Source organism: Zeugodacus cucurbitae, chromosome 2 (assembly GCF_028554725.1).
Source record: "Zeugodacus cucurbitae isolate PBARC_wt_2022May chromosome 2, idZeuCucr1.2, whole genome shotgun sequence".
Classification (NCBI taxonomy): domain Eukaryota; kingdom Metazoa; phylum Arthropoda; class Insecta; order Diptera; family Tephritidae; genus Zeugodacus; species Zeugodacus cucurbitae.
The window spans coordinates 29225425-29241743 of NC_071667.1; the positions used below are offsets into that span (position 1 = coordinate 29225425).

The window sequence follows — 16319 nt, forward strand, 5'->3', positions numbered from 1 at the left end:
GTTTGAAGTTTTTATTTTGTATTTTTTGTTGTTTTTACTATAATACGTTTTCGTTTTCGCACGATTTGCACTAAATTGAAATTGAACGTCGTATGACGTACTTCACATGACCGGCAATACGCAACAGTATTTACATTTTCGCTTATCACGCCGACACAATAATGCACAGTTACTCGTCGCCTGTGTACCAGGGATGGCTTGTTGGGCCCTTAACTGCTGTGTGGATGTCGCTTGCAGCTCAGTGGTCGGTGGTCAGCTGATTAGTCAGCGCTGCCGTTAAGAACGTACAATTTACACTTTGCTTGATTACAACAAGTTTAACAATGTTTTTGTTGTTGTTTTTTTTATGATTTTTTATTGGAAAGGTATTTGTACGATTTGCGGTGCGGCACTCACACAATACGCGTACGCTTGAACAGCTTGATTGAATTTGGTTTGTTTGGGTTTGGCGCAATGAAGCAACAATTATCGTCCGTACACGAGAGTTGACTATCAACGACTGAATTCGTCGAATGTGTATGCTGGTTTTCGGCGCTGCGTTGTTACGTCGTTCGACGGCCGTTCCATGCCCCGCGACGCGTCGCAGCCGCTGCAGTTCGTGTGGTATCTAGCGACAGTGCTGTGTTGGAACGCGCTGACGAGAGCGGCGGCGAACAAGTTGAAGACGCGGGTGCGGACGCTATCTCGATGACGTTGGCAACGTAAGCAAAAGCAAAAGAAAACGGAACAAGCAAATACGAACGTTCAGTGTTCAAATAAAAATAGCAGCAGTAGAGCGGCAATCACCGAAGTAGGAACGACAACAGAGAAAATCGAAAACATTGCATTGCATTTCGGCATGAAGCATGAAAATGAATGTATAAATGAAACTCAAGCCAAACATCTGGCCGAACTGCCGCAGCGCGCAGTGGCTAGGCCGACAGCGCTACGCGACGTAAACACGAAAATTCGAAATCTTGAAAATGTAAACAACAACTTGGTGGATTCCGTACCATACCACCATCAAATTGTAGTCGCCACTCACTCACGTCAACGTCGGCGCGCTCTGCGCTCTACGCCACCTGATTCGTATAGTTTCCGGTTAGTGTGCTCACCACCACCGTCGTACACTCCGACTTGAATACGAAAGCTAATCGTTGTTAGCGCTCTTTTTGCTCGCTCTCGAAGCGCTGCTCTTACAACGGTATGTCAAACCGTGATATCTTCTTTGGGTTTTTGGTATCTACAGCTGTTCACCAAAATACCTGCCATTCCGTTTGCTCCCACGAACGCAGCAAATCATTAGATACTCGTACTATGTGTCGGATATTCGAAGTACAACTGTACTTGGTAAAATTGCAAAACTTAAATATGGCATAACAGTGATTTTATGGCGCTAAACATATGCACATATCTGGATGTATCTCCAAGAAACATAGGACACTATGGTCTCAAAAATGTGAAATTTGACAGCCATATGTATGTTGTGATGCATACTCAATTGGCTATTCGGCTACCTACATACCCACATATGTTCATATAGTTTTCATTCGCCATTGTTTGGTCACTAGTCTTGGAACAATTGACAGTTATTTTCATTTTCCACATATATTTAAAAACATCTACAGAAGTCCAGATATTCACCATGCGCCAAAAATTTGGAGAAGACCCGTGAACAGAGGATCGACATACACCACCTTTTCGTCGATTTTAAAGCTGCTTTTGACAGCACGAAAAGGAGCTCCCTTTATGCCACTATGCCTATTTTTGGCATCCCCGCAGAACTAATACGGTAGTGTCAGCTCATTCTCGTTTCGGCTCCCATGTCACTGTTGACAGTCATAACTTTGAAGATATAGATATTTCGTATATCTAGGAACCAATAACGTCAGCCATGAAATCAAATCACTCTTGCCAACCAGTGCTACTGTGGACAGAGTAGGCAATTGAAAAGTAAAGTCTTCTGTAAAAGTTTCCGCGGGAAAGGTTTGGCACAAGATTTATGATCCGCAGAACATTGGCAACGGCGAATACCGCAGACGATGGAACGAGTTTAACGCACGAGTTATACGACGACGTTGACATAGTTCAGCGGTTAAAAAGACTGCGGCTACGATGGCTATATATGTATGTCCGAATGGCCGAAAACCCAATCTAGCCAAGGAAGAGGAAGGTCCACTCCGTTGGAGAGCGACCTGGTTACTCTTGAGAACTCCAACTGGCGCCGAACTGCGAGGAAAGGAGAGGAGTTGCGCGCTATCATCGATTCGGCTATAACCGGCTAAACGTTTTCTACGCCAATCATATTGTGGCTAGTATTCAGTATTCGGTGGATGTCGAGAAATAGTGTCTCAAATATAAGTAGAACATATATATTTTCGCTGTCCAAAAGTGGTAACCGTTTCCACTGTTCCTTATTTTATTTCCGTCAAATCGTAAGAGGATGTCAGCATACATTTTATTAAAAGCGACACTTTCGATGTGGTTCTGAAATTCTACACGTTCCCTAGTAAAAGTCTAAGAAAGGTCATGGTGTTTTTGTGCAACTATGTAGTAGGAAACAAATAATAAGTTCCCAATACTCAGACGTCTGCTGAAACCAAACTCGCATTTCAAAGCTATTTGCATTCTGTATTGGGTTTCATGAATCCTTTAAAGTTTAAACTATTGATTTGTTTGAGATTATTGCGATAATTAGGTTTTGTTTTATATTTACGTATGTAAAAATTTTACTGTTTGAACGACGTTTTGCTTTTCAAGTGCAGTTAACGCCTTACGCCACACTCTGCTTGGGCCATCTTTATAATACAGCATAAATTGGGATTCGTCACAAAATATGACGTCATCCCAATATTCTACCGGATGATTGATCATCGTTATAGCGAATGTGAAGGGTTTTTCCACTTGATTAGAGAAAGCAGTGGTTTCTTTCTAGCAATTCTTGAACTTACGTATGTCTAATAATGGTTTGGCATACAGTTTCGAGTGAAACAACCAAGTCGTGTTTTTGATTAAGCTCCTGCGCAATAGTTCTCACCGATATTCGAGGGTTTTGTATCACTTCCTTCAAGATTAGGCGGTCTGTCCATTCGCCAATTTTTTTTTACGCCCACCTCCACCCTTTGTTTCGAGTTTGCCCCCATTTTCTGCGCGAATTATGACCTTTTCAACTATTTTTCGTGATACAGAAAACATATCAACCAACTGCGCAATATATTTGCCAAACTTGTGATTGTAATAAATCAATTGGGCTACCTCAAATGTTAATATTTTAGTGGACATTTTGAAACAGCAGTATTCACTGATTAAGATACGTTCGCAGCATAGATAACGGCTAATTACCGTTTTTGCTTAAAACGAGAGCGAAACACAATTATCAAACGAAATATGTAAACAGTTTCTTGACAGTGTCAAAAATGTGTAAACTACGTTATTGTTCCTTTTTTCAGTGCATATTATATACTGTGAAACAGTTTTTCATTCAAAAATTTCTTTAAACTAAACAAAAGTCTATAATCTTATTTAATTTCAAAATTTTAACTTTTACTTAAGTGTGTAAAAAGTTTCTTGACAAACTGTATATTATGATTATATGTATTTATGTATATAAAAAAATATGTATTTAAAATAAATAAAAAAATTACTCATTTTTTATGTTAATTAAAAAACTTAAATTTCCTCGAAAACGAAATGGCACAATTTAAAAAAAATTCAAAAAAAATGTAAAACTAAAAAAATATGTACTTATTTGCTGTTACAATACAAATACGTTTTGAGTAGTTGATAATGGACCCTCAATTTTCAAATAAAGCCTATTATGCTTGGAAATGGATGCCAAAGTTGCCTTAAAAATTCTTGTAATTCCAGCAGATTTTTTAAGTTTGAATCGCTTCATAAGTTTTCCATGGGATTAAGGTCAGATCTATGCACTGATCAATCCAAAACTATTATATATTTTGTCATAAACCAATACTTTGTGTCCTTTATTGTGTGCTTAAGGTCGTTATCGTGCGTAGAACTCCATCGGAGTGGCAATCAATTAAAAACAAATGATTCCATTTCGTTTCTTAATATGTCTAAATATTAAAACCAATCGATTCTCTCATTTATTCGATAAGTTGGGCCAACTCTGTGGCAAGAGCACCCAATTTTATATAATTTCCGTCTGTATGTTTTACCATCGTTTCTCTGTACCTGTTATTCAATAATTGACCTTTTAAATGATGAGAAATACATTTTCTATTACAACTGATTCTATTAATTTGTAATTAATCAATTCACTGCACATTTTTTAAAAAAATTAGGTCCTGATCCTTAGCGAAGTGTAGACGATCTTGGATGTGCCAGGCTTCCAAAAAGTTGTGGGCTACAGTCTACCGTGATGTATTTAGCCCATATTATTAATTAAAATCTTTAAGTTTTTGTTCTCCAGACTGAAAAGGATCGACCTCTCCTTTTCAGAAATGGCTCTACTTTCAGAATTTTTTGTTTTTTCGCGGTTATTGTGTTGTTTTTATTCAAATAGGACTCATCGAAGTTTATAATTTTAAGGGGATTATAATCCATTTTCCAAGAACAATTCAATAAAGAAGCAATTTCTGAAACGGTTTCTCCAGATTTCCAGAAGGTTAATCACAGAGGTTTAATATGATTACAGAGCTTTCAAAAAACGAACATATTTTTATGCTACGCATAGTTCTATTTGGAACCAATTTTACGGCGCAAAAGCCAAATCTTTAAATACATACATACATATTTTTAAAATAAAAAAACACACAACAAGACCGTATTCGAAATCCCCAAGCGAGTGATGATGAGACGACAGAGTAAAGTCTTCAGTAGAAGTCGCTGAGTAAAATGTGCTATGTGATGACGCCATCGTTTTTTTATGCTCAAAGATTGTGCCGCTAACAAAAATAGCTATGCTAGGCAAGTGAGCCTATTAACACATTGACGCACACATCCATACATACAGACATACAGACATATGTTTCAATATTGCTACTTGTGTAGCATAAAACATCGGCCTGTGTTTGTTTTCAGATATTTACGCAGTACGAAATTATATGTTTGACTTGTACCTACATACATAAATAGAGACATGTATGTATGCATGTATGTACATGTGTTTGAAAGAAAAAACATGCGTACAATTATATTTGACGCTAGACCTCTAGAAATTGGACAACTATTGACAAAGCGACAAAAATTCCAACCGACCAAAGTTTCCGTGCCCTTTCAGACGTGTGTGTGTGTGTATGTAAATAAATACAGCGATATCTACATACAAGTAAAATTTAAATATACATACATACATATATACATATAAACCCAATTATGTAGAGAACCACACATTAAAAACAGATTTCTCTGAGAATCAGTGATGCGCTCTCGGTCAAGCAGACGTAAACATAAGCGCTCAATGTCATAATAAATCTCCAACAACTTTTGCCAAGTCACATACATATCTACACTTGCCAGCACTGTGGGCCGCAACATTGCTGCGTAAAACAGCTGTTCAGAATGTTGTGTTCGGGCTATTGCATCGTTTCTGCCTACGAGTACAATAAAAAATAAATTGCCACGCATGCAGCGGCAGAGAAATCACCGGCCGGTGTATCTTGAAGATACACAATTCACTGTTATCCGTAGCTGAGCATACCGTTATCAACAGCCCACCACCTCTCTCTCTATCTTTGTCTCTAAGGAAAGCGTGCTTACGCTCTCACACCATAAACGAATGCGCTTCTCACTGCCTCTCCATTGACTTCCTCACTCACTCTCTTGCTGTAAATTTCAGCTGAGTCCGGTCAGCTGTTCGCTGTTATCGCACCGCTGTTTGGTATCTGCTGTTGACGCCGCACGCTTATCAAGCGGCAGCCAAAAGCTGATGAAACTGATAATTAGCTATACTCATACATAGGTATTTCCATACGTATGTATATACATATGTATGTTTAAATACAAATTTATGTGCAAGCAAAATATTCGCTCTTCATTTTTGTATTTTTCTTAGTTCGGCTGTGTCCAAATTTATGCTGTCTCTTCTTGAGTTACTCTCTTTTTATGCTGACTTTGTAAGTGGATTTTTATGTTCAGCCTAATATGTACAAATTGTCTACGGATGCGTTTATTTGTTTGTTTGGATGTTTGTGCGCCGATCGCTTTGTTGTTGCCTTTGCAATGACCTCTGTAGGCAACATACAAAGCAGTGAGGCATACAGACTTTTGCCGTTTGCCACGCTCGTTCATTTCTAAACCGTTTTGGGGTGGGAACGTCTAACGGTATGTGTACATAAAATATATGTATTTTTAGGATTATTTATTAAATATATATTTTTTTCAATTCTTATAATATTATTTCATAGTCTATATTTCTAGGCTTTGGAGTCACCATATTCGGATCGACCTTAAGGTATCATATATAAAGGTTTAAATCAATCTGAGTGTGTATACATAAATATATCTGCATATCCACGAAAAATGATGAACCTCAATCTAGAGTTTATGATTTCAAGTGGATCTAATGACAAAAATATAATAATGTAATTATAAAACCATTTGAATTTTAAGTCACTGTGTTTTCAATTACGAAGTATATTACTAAGTAGAATATAACGACTTTTCAGCTTATTCTATAGTAGCTCAACGGAACTGCATACTGCAATATCAAAACCATAAATGTATCAATACATCTGAGTTTGGCTCCATTACAAAATAATAAATACGATGTGATAATACTTTCAAGTAATCTTGCTAATATGAACCTCCGAATCACAACTCAAGTATAAGAAGCTTATGAAGCGAGAACAGTTTCTATCCTGGAAGGTACACTACTTTCTCGACAGAACTTTCTACATATGCATAACTAAATAGATATTTAATTAGATTTGAATCAAATTTGAAATAATATGTAAGTGCAAGAAGAGGAAACTTTTTATACTAAAGAATACTCTTTCCAATAAATTTTCCTCCAAATACAGTTGAACTTTTCATTAAAACATAAAATTTTTCAACAAGCTGTAAAATATAGATTTATACATAGTTGACGTTGAACACCAAAAGCTCCGTTATGATTGTGAATAACCTCTCCGAGCCGTTCGATACCAAACGAGGTTTCAGACAAGGTGACTCAATATAGTTTGACTTCTTTAACTTGATGCACAAGAAGAAGAAGGTACAATCTTCTATAAGAGTGTACAGCTACTGGCGTACACCGATGATATTGATATCATCGGAAGCAACGTACTGCTTTTTGCCGCCTGGATAAGGAAGCGAAGCGAATGGGTCTGGAGGTGAACGAGGACAAGGCGAAATATCTTCTGTCATCAAACAAACGCGTATTGGCTGCCACGTCACTGTTGAAAGTCATAACTTTGAAGTCGTAGATACTTTCGTCTACTTGGGAACCAGCGTTAACAACGCCAACAATGTCAGCCTCGAGATCTCCAGCGCAGAATCACTCTTGCTAAACGGTGCTACTTTGGACTGTCATCTGTCGACAAACCAAAACCAAACTCCACAATTCGCTTATCATTCCCATCCTGGTGCAGAAGAGTGAACGATGACAACATCCGATGAGATGAGACTTGAGGTTTTCGAGAAAAAGGTTTTGCGGAAGATCTATGGTCCTCAGAACATTGGCAACGGCGAATACCGCAGATGATGGAACGATGTTTGAGTTATACGACGACATTGACATAGTTCAGCGAATTAAAAAACAGCGGTTACCCTGGATAGGTCATGTTGTCCGAATGGACGAAAACACTCAAGCTCTGAAAGTGTTCGATGCAGTACCCGCCGGAGGAAGCCAAGGAAGGGGAAGGCCTCAACTCCGTTGGAGGTACCAGGTGGAGAGCGATCTGGTTACACTTCGGATCTCCAACAGGCGTGGAAATGCGAGGGAAAGAGAGGAGTGGCGCACTATGATCGATTCGGCTACAACCGGCTAAACGGTTTCCACGCCAATTACATACATACATACACAGTTGTATTTATTTATTTCGCATAAAGTTAATTCTTTGAAACATGTATTCTATAATTTTGTTTGTTGCAGTTTGCTATTGTTTGGTTCTTGTTACAGGATTAATCAATCCATAAGTGTAATACCATATTTTTTGTTCGCTTACATACGATAAAATTATTTTTCTTTTTTTGGTTCGATTTATGGAAGGAAATTTGACTTTTATTGCCAATTCAAGAGTTCGGATTATGAAGATCTTGGAGTTATAGAAGTTCGATACGAATAACTTTGACTAAACCAATCTGTATGTACATATATATATGTATATTTAACTAATTTGAGAACATAACTATGGATATTGCGAAAATTCGCACTATTTCCCAAAATTTGTTGAAGATAACCACCCTTCATTGAATTTTGAGCTATAGTTACAGAAGATATCGGTAAATAGATTATTTTTGAACGCAAAATGGATGTCCATATGATTCTCCTGGTATCCTTTGATGAGTGCTGGCTGGTATTACAGCGGCTTTCGTGAAGAAATATGGATGCATTCCCTTTGACCACTTAAACTCTACCTAATTTATAAAAAAAATTTATTGTTTATATACACATACAGTGGAACTTCCCTAACTCGAATTTCTACAACTCGAAGTTCTCCATAACTCGAACTCTTAAGAGGTAATAGAGTGCAACTTTCATACAAATTTCCTTCCATAAATAGATAGATAGGGTCTATATAGTATAAAAATGGAAGAAGAGAGATTTATGTGGAAATTCGCAATATCAAAGTGAATTCATATTCATATAAAAATTCACTAAAAACTGTTGTCAAAACAACAATTACTACCTCACTGTAAATGCGAGTGCTATGCTCTTATGTATAAACAAAGCATACAAGTACGTTGATTCGTACATTCAAACACATCATATAAAAATTGCATATTTTGTATATATGTAAGTAAAATTTTTTATTAGATTTGAAAAAAAAAATATCGCATAGACATATCTAGTAGTATATTGACAAGCAAACATAAACGTAAATAGATATTGCTAGAGTGGCGACGTAAGCAAATTTAGTTCGCTCAGATATCGCTCACTATCAGATACATACATATGTACATACATACATACACATGAGTTGTGGAGGCCAAATACTCGAATAGGAAAAGCAGTCAAAAGCAGCTCAGAAACGCTTTCAAAAGCATAAAAGCTTCCTAATATGTATTTTCCACCCCCCTTAAACACAACACAAACTCTTTAGACCGTCGACGACGCTACGACGCTGACGCTCTCCGTCGAGTTTTGCGTTTCGTATTTATTCGATTCGATTCGACACGACTTCAGAGCAACTCGAATGCTGGCAATCAGTTTCGTAGTGAACTGAAAATTAGGTCAACTTGTCGAGAGGGCAATAGCGGCGTTGAACTCCGTCTGTCCTGCTCACACCACTCACTCACTCACGCACACACACACTCCCACAACCAGCACTGAATTGGTCGCACACAGATACTCCAATGTTCGACGCTGCTCAGTAGCCTAATTAGAAGCTGCGCTGCACATAGATAGACTCACATGTAATTACATTGCTTGAAAAGGCAGTGATTGTTGCTGAAATAGCGCTGCAACAGCGACGCCAACGCCGACGTCGCTACTGCTGGTATGTGAGGAGTTGTATCACTTCTATGTTGCTCAGTATGCTACTCTTTGTGCTATTTCGAAATCTAATTAAACGCATTCATACATACATACATACATATATAGTATATATTTTCGTTTAACTACATTTGTATATAATCGGGTCTCTCCACCAACGTGCCATTAAAAAGTAAAACGCAATAGGAAAATGGGTTGGGTTCTTCTCAGATTTTGATAATCTGGGCCAGAGCGAGCGATTGAGCGTTCGCTCTCTTTTGACGAGCACAACACTGATAGCGTAGAGGAAAATCGATAACAACAGACTTTAAATTACAAATATGGTCTTGTATCGGTGTGGGTGTGTGTGTGTAATTGCAGTTACCAAAGTGAGAAACCAAAACAAACTGAAAATGGGAACAAGGCGAGAAATAAATGGAACGGGAATGTTGTCACTAGGTATTTATGCATGTATGTATCTATGTGTGTGCGGATGTATCTACCAGTTGGTTTACCATTCCGTCAGTTGATTGCGTTTACAAAATCTCATAAGACAAGTAATGCGAGAGTATTCCATCTAATACTTTAAAATCGTACGCTCTCATTTGACGCTCTTTTATATAGACTTGCATAGAGTTGCCACTTTATTGTAAGGTGTTTGAATGCTTCAATTCATTAAAAATAGCGTGAATATTTTTATTATTGATTGAAATGCATTTTTATTGGATATTTCATTTGCTTAGTACTAATGAAAAACCGCGAAAATATTTTTAAAAAGCACAACATTTCTTTTTTAATTCAGTAGTTCACTCATAGTTACCCAACATTATACCCAATTAAATTATTCTGCAGAGAAGCTGATGCATGCACCTTATCAGTAGCTCGGCCAGCAATCCATCGGCCCTCGCCTCTTTGTTGTTATTCAAGGAGTAATTTTCATGGTCGGTCAATGGAACATCTGTACCACCTATTGGGGAATCGGGTTTGTCCTTTCCTGGTTTTGCACTTTCACTGCCATTCTGCAGGTAGAGAAGTGTTCGCTCTATAAACCCAGTATGCAGTGGACCTCCTCATATTTTCAATATATTTGTTGAGCATTACGCATGTCGGCCAGCTTTTCAAGCTCTTAATACTTACACAATTCGGCCTCTTTATTTTTACGTCTGCTAATGTTTACATTAATGAGCCAAGGAAATAAAAATCTCCCTTAAATGAGATTCCAATATTGTATGATTGTGGTTGGATTTCCTTCAAATATGCTCCTAAGATATCGGTAGACATTATTTGTCATACTTTTTTGTGGTTTTAGCTGCTTAACACCTCTAGAAGATATTCGACCAAGCCTAAATTTGTGCCACAAATGCAGTGAGATTGCTCATAACTGGTTGTTGTAGTATCGGCATAATATATTTTGAGGAATGATGCCAATTTGACAATCCTTGGCCGAATAAAAATCCGGATCCATTCCGGTTACATAGAACTGACTATTGTGGAAACGGTGGAACAGTCGAAGTTTTTTTGCCCGGTTATAGGTGCTCTCTGGTTATGAAGACTGTCCGTATTGGGGAATTTTACTAAAAATATGTGTTCTTATGGGATAACAGAAACAGATGCATTCAGATGCTTTAACCATTACTAAGCTTTTGATATTGATTTAAAGCCCAGAGAATAATCTAGGAACCTAAAAAACTGTTTGTCAAAAATCTACTCCAGTGTCAAATAGTATTTGCTTCATTGTTGGTATGTATTTGAAATTGCCACTAAAAGAAATATAAATAAGTTCCTCCTATAACGGTATTTGAAATTGTCGATAGAATATTTTCTTATCAGATGGCAACATTGGCTAACTTTCCGAGCTTTAAAAGAGACTCCATTCTGATATGCTAGAAATGACACTCTCACATTTTCGTGAAGAGTGCGCACGTCAGGTAACAGCGCGTTTTGTTTTCATTGTATCTCGCTACTCCGCACAGCAAAGCCAAACAAACATTTTGCTGCTTGCTCGATGATGACGGATTTCTTGCTACGTGGCTGACTACGGCTCCAACCAGCTGATCGAACTGTTTGAGGTAAAACTGAGTATGAGTTTGTTTTGGTTTTCTCAGCACGCGACAAGAGGCAACGGTGAGTGCGGTGCTGCGCGACTAGAAGTGACGATTTTTCTCACAGTACTTGTGGTATCCCCACCTTGCCAAACATTTTGCGTTCATAATGGAGAGGGTATTTACATATAAATACATACACAAGCTTATTCATCCACTCAATTTTTATGCAAAGGGCTTATTTATGCGTGTAAGAGGAAATATATAACTATAAACGCATGTACATCACCAAGAAAAATACACAATCTTTGCTTACAATCACACATACATATGTACACACATTATGAATTTTCAGCAACTTTTTCGATTACCTACTTCATTTAAGCGGCTATAAAGATTTAAATGTATATTTTAGTTTCATATTTTAAATATGTCCAGCAATTATCACAAGCTATCAGATTTATTATATTATTATTTTAGAGCATTATCCATAACTCCCGTTCTTTCCAACACAATGTAACCTTTGCCAATCCTCTGTCACCAATCGACATTACCATTTCTATAAAATATTCACTTTAGCAAAAGCATTAAAGTTCTTGAATTACAGCCCTGGGCTGACTGCGACCTCGCAAAAATCGCCTGTGATACGAAAAAAAACCGAATCGTTACTTTAGCGGCCTATTATAGCCTTTTCACACAGCCGAATTAATTGATCAATTAAAATTTTGATTGAGAAACCAGTTTTTGCGCTTCACACTGCTGGCTACTCGAACACCGATCAGCTGTTATACATTTTTGTTTTTGCTTTTCATAAGAAGTTGGTAAGTTTCATCAGCCGATTGCTATTTTTAGCAGCAACATCTACCGTCGGGTAGCGTGAACAACAACTCGCAGACAAAAAAGGTATATACATATAATTACAAATACGGAGTTGCATTTCATTTTCAAGTCGATTAAAATTCAATTATAAAGTAAGTAAGTAAGTAGATTTTTATTTTGTATGGTAAATCGATCTTATTCAACGTTTTAATCGAGCAGAGGCCGGCTAATTGATCACTTAGCTCCTGTGTGAAAAGACTATAAGTAAGAGATAATAACTGATAAGATTGAATTTCAGTTTAACAATTTCATAAGTCAAAATATAAATTTTTGAAACGTGGTGGTTTCTCTCCTTTCAGCTTTATGTGTTCACCTGAGCCAGTGATACTCACATTTCTTTAATTCGTTTGAAAAAACGTAATTACTTTTCTTTAATCCGTTTAAATCCATAAACTAGAGTTTTGTCAAAGGATCGAAAGATATCGAAATATTTGAAGATCGCCATTATCGATGTTTCGCCGAATGACGTAAAACTTGTACCTGTATTCAATGACAAAATCGAATTTTTCCAGAAAAATGTATTTTCTATTCAAAAGGCACAGTATTTTCTGCTCTACTGGTATATGTCTTACATTAAAGGCTTATGTCATATTTGAATTATGCGCATATTTCGTAGACACCCATCGACACACCGAAGCCATTGACAACATTTTTCCCGTTTCTGCGTTTCTATGCTTCAATTTATTACATAGCACTTAAAATAAATATGTATGTAAGTGTGTATATACAAAAGTAAATAGTATATTCAATTGGAGTTTCATTTTATTAGATTTTTATGAAAATTAAACCGGATTTTATTGATTTTCGTCTATTTGTAATTTGTAATCAAGCGTTTTTTAAGGAAGCTTTTGTGAAGTTTTGTGATTATGTGCCGATCGTCGGCTAGCGTTGTAAGGGCGCTAATTTTTATGACCGTTGCCGCATAAATGGACACATTACAATTAAACTGGTTTTGGTACACACCGGCTATAAACTACACCACACTCCCCACATCTTCTTTCGGATAATACAGTTCTAAAAAATATTAAAAAGTAATTAAATTTTTCTAAGGCTTAAATGAGGGATATTTAAATTTATTCAAAAATATAATTTATTGCTTAGTAACCTTAATTCGGCCCTAAATGTTATGGCTAATTTCACATTGATAAAATGTAATTAAAAAGACAGCGGCTACGCTGGCTAGGTCATGTTGTCCGAATGGACGAAAACACTCAAGCTCTGAAAGTGTTCGATGCAGTACCCGCCGGAGGAAGCCGAGGAAGGGGAAGGCCTCCACTCCGTTGGAGGGACCTGGTGGAGACCGACCTGGCGCCGAACTGCGAAGGAGAGAGAGAGGTGGCGCACTATCGTCGATTCGGCTATAACCGGCTAAACGGTTGCAACGCCAATCACATACATACAAATGTAAATGTACTGATGTAGATAAATTGGTACTCATGTAAAGAATATTGGATTCGATGTTTTCTCAAAATATAAAATATCGCAGTTTAAATACAATTGATATTGACTGTTGAATATTTAAATTATAATTGTTCTGATATCAAATGCAGCTACCGCCAGCAGACAAACTGTCTGTAAAGATATATAATTCCATCCGACGGCTTGAATCCTAAATAATCTATAATACATCCGCGCGAGGCCGGCTGCTAGTGTATGATATAAATGAACTAATATGGCTATTTGACATAAAGACAGACTTAAGTTTTATGGTTCTTTCCGAATCAATAGCTAATATAAACTGTATAATGACAACAACTTAGTATGGCAGACTGGCTAGAGTAGACACAAAAGAAGCGACGAAGAAGATTGGTTTCACTTAACTATGAACTTTTGGAGTGTCGTGAGTGAGAATCGGCTATTGTTTCTAAATACTAAAATAAAAACTAATTTTACTTGTTGGAGCCAATCGAGTAACGAAACGGTAATTAACAGACTGAATGCACAATTCTTCATTAGAATAAGTTCTTTGATATTTTTAGATGAACTTGTTCAATTTCATCAAAACAGATTCAAGATGTACCAAAAAAATGGACGAAAAGTAAGAATAGTAAAAAATAATTTGTTTATTATATGTAATTGATTGGAGTGAAACCGTCCGGTAAGACAAACCAAGGCTGCTTCTATATCAAATCATTTCACAGTTGTCCTAAAGCTGAAAGAACAGGGGACTGAGACTGACAGCTTACACGGCAAATCAAATAACGGCAATCTAAATCTGTAATTTTATAATCAAAGCAGCGGGGGCCGATAGATTACCGGCAGAACTATTCAAATACGGCGGCGAAGAACTGATAAGGTGTATGCATCAGTTTCTTTGCAGAATATGGTCGGAAGAAAGTATGCCTGACGATTGGAATCTCAGTGTGCTCTGCCCAATCCATAAAAAGGGAGATCCCACAATCTGCGCCAATTACCGTGGGATCAGCCTCCTAAATATCGCATACAAGGTTCTATCGAGCGTACTGTGTGAAAGACTAAAGCCCACCGTCAACAAACTGATTGGACCTTATCAGTATGGCTTTAGACCTGGAAAATCGACAACTGACCAGATATTCACCATGCGCCAAATTTTGGAGAAGACCCGTGAAAAGAGGATCGACACACACCACCTTTTTGTCGATTTTAAAGCTGCTTTCGACAGCACGAAAAGCAGCTGCCTTTACGCCGCGATGTCTGAATTTGGTATCCCCGCAAAACTAATACGGCTGTGTAAATTGACGCTGAGCAACACCAAAAGCTCCGTCATGATTGGGAAGGACCTCTCCGAGCCGTTCGATACCAAACGAGGTTTCAGACAAGGTGACTCACTATCGTGCGACATCTTTAACCTGATGCTGGAAAAAATTATAAGAGCTGCAGAGCTAAACCAAGAAGGTACAATCTTCTACAAGAGTGTACAGCTCCTGGCGTACGCCGATGATATTGATATCATCGGAAGCAACAACCGCGCCGTTTGTTCTGCTTTTTCCCGCATGGATAAGGAGGCGAAGCGAATGGGTCTGGAGGTGAATGAGGACAAGACGAAATATCTCCTGTCATCAAGCAAACAGTCGGCGCATTCGCGTCTTGGCTCCCACGTCACTGTTGACAGTCATAACTTCGAGGTCGTAGATAATTTCGTATACCTGGGAACCAGCATCAACAACACGAACAATGTTAGCCTCGAAATCCAGCGCAGAATAACTCTTGCCAACAGGTGCTACTTTGGACTGAGTAGGCAATTGAACAGTAAAGTCCTCTCTCGACGAACCAAAATCAAGCTCTACAAGTCGCTTATCATTCCCGTCCTGCTCTACGGTGCAGAAGCTTGGACGATGTCAACATCAGATGAGACGACACTAGGAGTTTTCGAGAGAAAAATTTTGCGCAAGATTTATGGTCCTCAGAACATTGGCAACGGCGAATACCGCAGACGATGGAACGATGAGCTGTACGAGTTATACGACGACATTGACATAGTTCAGCGAATAAAAAGACAGCGGCTACGCTGGCTATGTCATGTTGTCCGAATGGACGAAAACACTCCAGCACTGAAAGTGTTCGATGCAGTACCCGCCGGAGGAAGCCGAGGAAGGGAAGGGCCTCCACTCCGTTGGAGGGACCAGGTGGAGAGCGACCTGGTTAAACTTGGGATCTCCAACTGGCGCCGAACAGCGAAGGAGAGAGAGAGGTGGCGCACTATTGTCGATTCGGCTATAACCGGCTAAACGGTTGCAACGCCAATCACATACATACATACTTCTTCACTACGTACTGCTGTCTTCTGCCCCTGCAAAGGGGCATCCAACCATGGTCAAAGGCGCTGTCATCAATCTGTCAAA

The 16319-nt window shown here is 38.2% G+C and overlaps 1 long non-coding RNA gene across 2 annotated transcripts in view; it reads left to right on the top strand.

Moving 5' to 3' along the window:
• Positions 1-8509, top strand: part of LOC128921419 (uncharacterized) — a 74691-nt gene extending 66182 nt beyond the window's left edge. The window contains exons 2-3 of one of the 2 annotated variants that reach the window (XR_008470884.1): positions 6348-6524; positions 6609-8509. This is a non-coding gene — a long non-coding RNA (uncharacterized LOC128921419). The remainder of the gene's footprint in view (positions 1-6347; positions 6525-6608) is intronic. The other variant, XR_008470883.1, reaches the window with a different exon arrangement.
• The last annotated feature ends 7810 nt before the right edge of the window (positions 8510-16319 follow it).